The 7,348-nt window shown below is 27.7% G+C and overlaps 1 long non-coding RNA gene across 1 annotated transcript; it reads right to left on the reverse strand.

Moving 5' to 3' along the window:
- Positions 1–1,587: 1,587 nt before the first annotated feature.
- LOC142645257 (uncharacterized) lies at positions 1,588–3,429 on the reverse strand. The gene is made up of 3 exons (XR_012846409.1): positions 2,961–3,429; positions 2,405–2,883; positions 1,588–2,330 (listed from the first exon to the last, which is right to left on the reverse strand). It is a non-coding gene; the product is annotated as an uncharacterized LOC142645257 (long non-coding RNA).
- Between the last annotated feature and the right edge of the window lie 3,919 nt (positions 3,430–7,348).

A 7,348-nucleotide genomic window follows, 5' to 3' on the forward strand; every position in this document is an offset into this window, starting at 1 on the left:
ATTTATTTATCAACAATCAGTTTTGGGCATTAGTTACACAAGATCATTGTTATAATTATGATTCAAAAAAAAAAAAATGATTTTTTTTCTCTCTAATTTATAATCATTTCTGATGATAATAATGATATGATTAATTCCATTTTTGTGTGTGTGTTTCTATGGATTTTATCGGTGTTTTCTGTTTTCTTTCTTTTCATGATAAAACTAACGACAAAAAAACATGAAAATTATTAGTTTGTTTGAATCCAAAAACATAGATGGCGTCTCATGTGCTGAATGAAGAATTAGAAATTATCGAAAAGGAATTATACATCAATCATTCAATATTTCCGGTCAAACAAATACGAAAGATGTACGAAAATTATTGACCACTTTTTTATACACACACGCTGTACACATATGTCATAATTTTTGAAAAAACTTTCTGATAAATAGATTGGATTCAATAGATAAAGAGATGAAATAAAATGACAATAAAAAAACCACAAAAACAACAACAACAACAATAACAGGATGATAGTGATCAAAAATCGAAACAAAATTCATATTTTATTTTTTTAACTGATTGATCGATATATTGAAAAGAATTGAATGAAAAATGTTCAAAATTCAAAATCATTATTATTGATGAACACACACACATATTGGACATATCACATTTCATTCGTTTTCCTGGTTCATTTGTATGTGTGATTGACCTTTCTTTTGGTTCATTGGATTCATATTTTTTAACTGATTTTTTTCAAAAACTAAAAATCATTGATCAAAATCATATCAATTGATAAAGAGATACACACACACACAACACACTTATACTCAATCAAAATCTAATATTGTTCACACACACACACACACACAAAAGTTTTTTTTTCATGATTTGACAAAATCATTTGTTATAATCAACACCCAATTTGGTGACAAGTCCTGTATGTCTGTGTGTGTGTGTGTTTTCAAAATCAATCAATAATAAAAAAAAAGGGGAAAAAGAGAGATTTGAAAGAACCAACTGGTCCATTGTCCATTGACCGTTGCTGTTGTTGTAGGTGGTTTTTTTTTTTTTGTCACCTTGTAAGTTATTATTATTATTTAGTAGTTTTCAAGAAACTCTGTTTGTTATCTTTTTTTTCCCCCGTTATAACCTGTATCAATAATATTTGATGTTTGCACGTGTTGTTGTTTTTTTTTTTTTTTTTTTTTTGATATCAAACGGAAAAGGATCGTCGTTCTATGATCGAAAATCTTTTGGACAAACAAACCAAAACAATAAAAAAAAGGATCGAAAGAGTTGTGGCTTCATTCAATCTATCTGGTTTATCTGGTTTGTTGTTGTGTTTCTGACCAATCAAATATTAGCTTGCTTAAAAACTATAAACAACAGAAAAATATTGGACACCCGGATCTATCTATCTAACCCGAAATCTATGACCATTGATCAAAAACCAAAAAGAAAAAAACCAGGGAAGAAAAAAAATGTATCAAATTTCTAAAAATATGAAAATAAATTCAAACAAATTCAAACAAATCATTTTTCATTCATATAATTTTTAAAAATGTGACATCTTTGTTGTTGTTGTTGTTGTGGTTTTGATATTCAATTGAAATAAATTCAAGATTTTTTTCCTCAATCTCATTCCACTGTAACGAATGAGTTAATATATTTTCTTGACCTTTTTTTTCTCATATATATTCGTTTCGGTATATACCGGATATCTTGGTTGATTTTTTTTTTGTTTTCACGATCAAATCTATCGATCGATCGATCGATTTATGATTTGATGGACTTGATAGAAAACAAAAACCCTATACACACACACCCATTTATCATTTGATTTCTTTTTTTTTCATTTAAAATACTGATGGACATGAATCTTGAAGGAAAAAAATATATTGTTTCATTTGAGGTCATTCAAAAATTAACCGTTTTGTTGTTGTTGGTTGTCGACGACGACGACGGTCATTCTTTGAAAAAGGTCATATAATACGTTCATTCATGTAGCTAATTTGTTCTCATAGAGTTTAATCGTATAAAAACCAAAAAAAAGAAAATGTTTCCAGAAAAAATCTTTCTTTTCTTCTTCCATAAGGTGCTTGTTGTATTAAATTCGACCACCACGACCACGACGTTAATAATATAATAGATATCTTTTAATTGGGTTTAAGGATTGTCATTGAAAACAAAACAAAACAAAAAAACAAACAGCAACAATTGTGAAAAAAAATGACTTGAAGTCGATCTTTGGTTGGATTTTTAATTTTCTTGTTGCAATGAGAAAAAAAAAGGGGCAGATGTTTATCATGTTTCATTTGTTGTTGGATTCGGTTAAAGTTAACTGTGCTAACGGGAAATTTAACGTGAAAATAAAGGGTTAAACTTTACTATGTAAGAAATAAACGTATTACTTACACTGTGAAAGAAAAGTTTATACTTTGGAAATGGATTTTCGTTGTTGTTGTTGTTGAAATTTACTCAACAAGTATTGGGATCATTGATTGAATGTTGCTGGGAACCGACGACAACAACAACAACAACAACAACAGAAAATCAAAATCAATCAAATAAAATGATATAATTCAATTTTTTTTTTGGTCCATTACAATCAATATCGATGACGACAAGTCAATATTCAATGACCATGTTTATTTCTGAAACATGATGTAGGTCGATGACGTTTTTTCATTCGGTGACATTGACCGTACTGGTCAAATGTAACAATATGACCATATGGTTACATGTTTGTCTGTGTCGGTGTGTGTGTGTGTGACACAATATAATCCACTTAGCTAATAATTTCTTCTTTTTTTTTGAACAAAGTTTCGAGTTCCGGATATTATTGTTGTTGTTGTTTATTTTCAATTGTTAACAAACGATTGTCAATTTTCTTTCTGTTCAAACAAAGAAAAAAAAAGAATTTAAAACGATTATAAACAAACAAACAAATTGATGTAACCAATTTTACTACCAGCATAATTGATTGAACTTTTGTAGAAAAAAAAATTCAATAATAATTGACAATAACAGATACAACATTTTGAATGACATTGATTCTTGAATTTTTTTTTTCATTTGCTTATGGACGATAAAAGTCGATAATAGCTTGGTTGATATTTGCCGAACATCAACAACAAAATTATCGCCATCATTGCCAACAATTATCATGTCTACGTTTTTTTTCATAATCGCTGCAAATTTGTTTCATTTTTCTTGTAAAATCTTGAAATCTTTTTCATAATGGTGGTGGTGTTATTATTTACAAATCTGAATCGAATTCAATGAATGAAATTTGCCAAAAAGAAAAAAATTACGTAAATTCTCGGCTCAGGTATCTTTTTGGCCATACAATTGGCTGACTATCGATAATATCGATTATTGTGAAAACGATGGTCATAATCATCATCATCATTAGATGAATCCTGTTTATAAACATTCGAAACTAAAATGAATTGTATTTTCGATTCAATAATTATCATTATGATCATTATCATCACACATTTAAACAATCAAAACAACAACAAAAATGACACTATATATTTTGGTCATTTTAAATGATGATAATAATTTACCAATTACCATTATAAACCATCATTATCTATTATAACCCGATAATGGCATTAATTTTTGTTTTTGTTTTTTGGTTGTTTTGAAAAAATAAAATTAAAATTCGATTATGTTTTGATAAAGGTAAAATGCTAATGAAATGAAATTTTTTGTTTAAAAGTAATTTTTGTTTCTTAAAATTAACAGATAACGTATAGCACACACACACACATATTTGAAAAGAAGGAAACAGTATTTGGACAAAATATTATGATAATAATAATAATGGTGTGATGATCACTTGTGTGTGTGTGTGTGTGCCAATCATCCGATCAACCGATTATATTGATTGACCCGTGTTAGAAGAAATGTAACATTACAATGTGCCAAATGTTTGCCAAAATCAGCGAAAAATATTACACACACTCATATACAGAGTAGTTTGAAATAATAATTGGTAATAATAAGTTGATGATTATGATGAACCATAGGTAAATTGACCATCATCATCATCAACAACAACGGCAAAACATTTGTCTTTGCATTGTCATGATGATGATGATGATGATGATTGGCGGCAGTCTATTGTTTTTACACTGTTCATTGGCTCAAAAAAAACAAAAACATATTTTAACTTTCTGTTTGTTTCATTATTCTTTATGGATCGTTTAAATCATCGACAACAGCAACAACAACAAATGTTGTTTTTTTTCAACAATTTTCCAAATTATGATCGATTCCGATACGGTTTTAAATGAACATTTCGCGAAATTTTCGAAAAAAACAAAAAAATTTGAATGAATGAATGATTGACCTAGAAGCCATGATGATCAAGATGATTATGACGATCATCATCATGGTATAATTGCTGTTGTTATTGTTTTTTGTTGTTGTTGTTGTTTAAATTATTCGTTTATGTCAAACAATTTATTATTATTATTATTATTATTGAACTAAACTGTCAAATATGGGCTGCCAAATTGAACGAACAACTTTGGCCATAATTTGAAAATTATTCAGTTGTTTTTCGTTGTTTCTAACAGGAAAAAAAATTATTCGATTACCACTGTAATGTGATGCATAATTTTTCTTACTGAACAATTTTCTCGTTGCTCAAACCATTTTGGATCAAAATGTTTTTTCATTTTATATTGCAATTTTGAATTATTAATTGAATCAAATCGTAGATACTTATGGATGGTGATATGTAAAACAAAAATTAAATTAAATTAAACAAGTAAAACAGAAAAAATCACTCTAATTACAGACAGCAATTTCCATATGGACATCAATGGATCATCATCATAATCGTTTTAGAATTGCAAATTCTTATTATTTTTGAATTTTGGAAAATGAAAAGTTTAGTTTGGAAAAAAAACTCAACATTACTAATGATGATCCATAATGATTATTATTATGATTTTCCCTAGCAAAACGAACTGTAAATCTCAATTTGATGATGATCATTATGATGATGATGATGAAAAGTAAAAAATCATCAAATTAATGTTGAGGATGATGATGAAAAGTAAACCGCAAACGACAACAGCAATTTCCGTTTTTTTTCACTATCAATTTTCATTATGATGATGATGATGATGATAATCAAAGAAGAAAAAAACTTACTCTCACTTATTTAACGGTTCTATTGCTATTACTATAACAACATCATCAGAAACCCAAAAAAAAAAAATACCTATTGTTTGATTGATAATTTGCTTTTCCTGTGTGTGTGTGTGTGTATTTTTCTCTTCTCTTCTCTTTTCAAATTCAAAATTATAAACATGCATCCTGTGTGTGTATGTGTTTTCGTTATACTATAGTCGGGTTCGTCAAACAAAACAATCATCAAGTGTGCGTAACGTAATGTTTGTTTGTTTGTTAGATTCGTGATCTATGTTTTGATGAAGAACAGCAAACAGTGTTTGCATCAAATTTTCTCACATCACATAAATTAGATTGGATTTTTTTTGTTGTTAATAACTGTGAATATTGGGTAGTAGTAGAAAATGAAAATAAAAAATCATTGAAAAGTGAATGGTAGTTTTCAGTGATCCAGAGAAGAAGACAAAAGCACTAAGAAGGTAGGTAGGTAGGTGTAGTTGGGGAAGGAAAAATGAAATACCGTTTTCTACGTTATATGAATGTATCGTGTGTGTGTGTGTGTGTGCATAATTGTAAAAACACGTGCAAAAAAAACGGATGTAAAGCTTTGAAGAAACAGAGACCTAGATTTTTCCTAGTTTCTATATTTAACAGTATTCTACGATTTTATCTAGTGTGAGAAAGTTTTTTTTTCTTTATTTTCAATCAAATGATTGTTTATGCTAGTTATGTGTGTTAGTTTGTGGAAGTTTGATGATTCGGATTTCTGAAACAGTTTTTATTTTCATACACGAATGATGTAAGATAGCATCAATTTTGCTTTTTTTAAAAAAAAATTGAAATTTTTGAAAATCAAAAAAAAAAAAGTAAAAGTATGAGAAACAGGTTTCTGGGTTAAATATTTTTCATTCAGTTTTTTTCAGTTTTTGAATTGTTTAGACAGATTCATTTCTTTTCTGAACGGAAAATTTAACCGTATAATCCAGATTTTTTTCCCCGTACAACAACAAACATCCATAACTACAACAAAAATGTGTAGGTGACCTATTGACTTGAAACACGTAAAATATAACATAATAATTTCATTTCATAATCAATGTTTTTTTTTATTTGGCAAATCTTTGAAGCAAACGAAAAAAAAATTGATTAAATCAATTCAAATTGATCAGAAAATTTCATCATTTCGATTGTCTTTTTGCTCCATTATTTCGTTCGATACAAGAAAAACAAAACATCCATATTAAACAAAATCACAAGACAGGAGAAAAATGTTTCAACAACAAAAAAAAAACAATAGAATATCAATAGATAATAATCATTAATCTTTTTTGTTTTGTTGTTTGGAAGCAGAAAATCTTGTGTTCAACAACGACGATGATGATAAGAAGAAATTTTACTTCTTGATAATTAATATGAAAACTAAACTGAAAATGTTTTTCGTTTCGGCTGTTTATAAAATTACTAATTAATATTAATAATAATAAAAAAAATCTATTGTATTAATCGAGCTGCTGCATTTTTTTGTGCTGTATTTTGTTTCGTTGTTTCATAAATGATTATGGATTTTGATTATGGATTATGATGATGATTTGTCATAATCAATGAATGTTCAGTGAATATCTCTTGTCTATATAGTTTTGATGGAAAAAAACAAAACAAAACATTCAGATCATTTCTATGATTATAATGATGATGATTATTTCGACAATAATCTTTTGATTTTTGAACGATAATAATAATGATTTTCATCATCATCATCGGCCAAATAATAAACTTTCATTTTATACTTTCATTCAATGATTTTGATCAGAAAATCACAAAAAATTTATTCATTATATTCGATCGATTCAGTCGATGAATTATGGCAAGATAAAAAAATTCCCCATTTTCCACTATTCAATTGTTTCAAATGTATTTTCTCAACTTGAAGATCTGAACAACAACGAAAATATAATTCATTCCATCAATGATCCACATATTTATACGTTCAACAATATTACGTATACGTTACATATCATATAAAGTGATCGATGCTATATCAAAAAAAATTACAAGTTAAAATTTGTAGTAAAAAAAATTGATTCACTTTAACAATCAACTACGATGACGACGAAGACGACGATCATCATCATCATCGAGCGTCAATTATCAGCGTCACACCTTAAAGAAGAAAACAAAAAAAAAAATCTAAATGTTTTTTACCTAATT

Source organism: Dermatophagoides pteronyssinus, unplaced genomic scaffold (assembly GCF_027571235.1).
Source record: "Dermatophagoides pteronyssinus isolate colony J.1.1.1.1 unplaced genomic scaffold, Derpt_VIB-CSIC_2022.12 sq0008, whole genome shotgun sequence".
In the NCBI taxonomy this organism is placed as follows: domain Eukaryota; kingdom Metazoa; phylum Arthropoda; class Arachnida; order Sarcoptiformes; family Pyroglyphidae; genus Dermatophagoides; species Dermatophagoides pteronyssinus.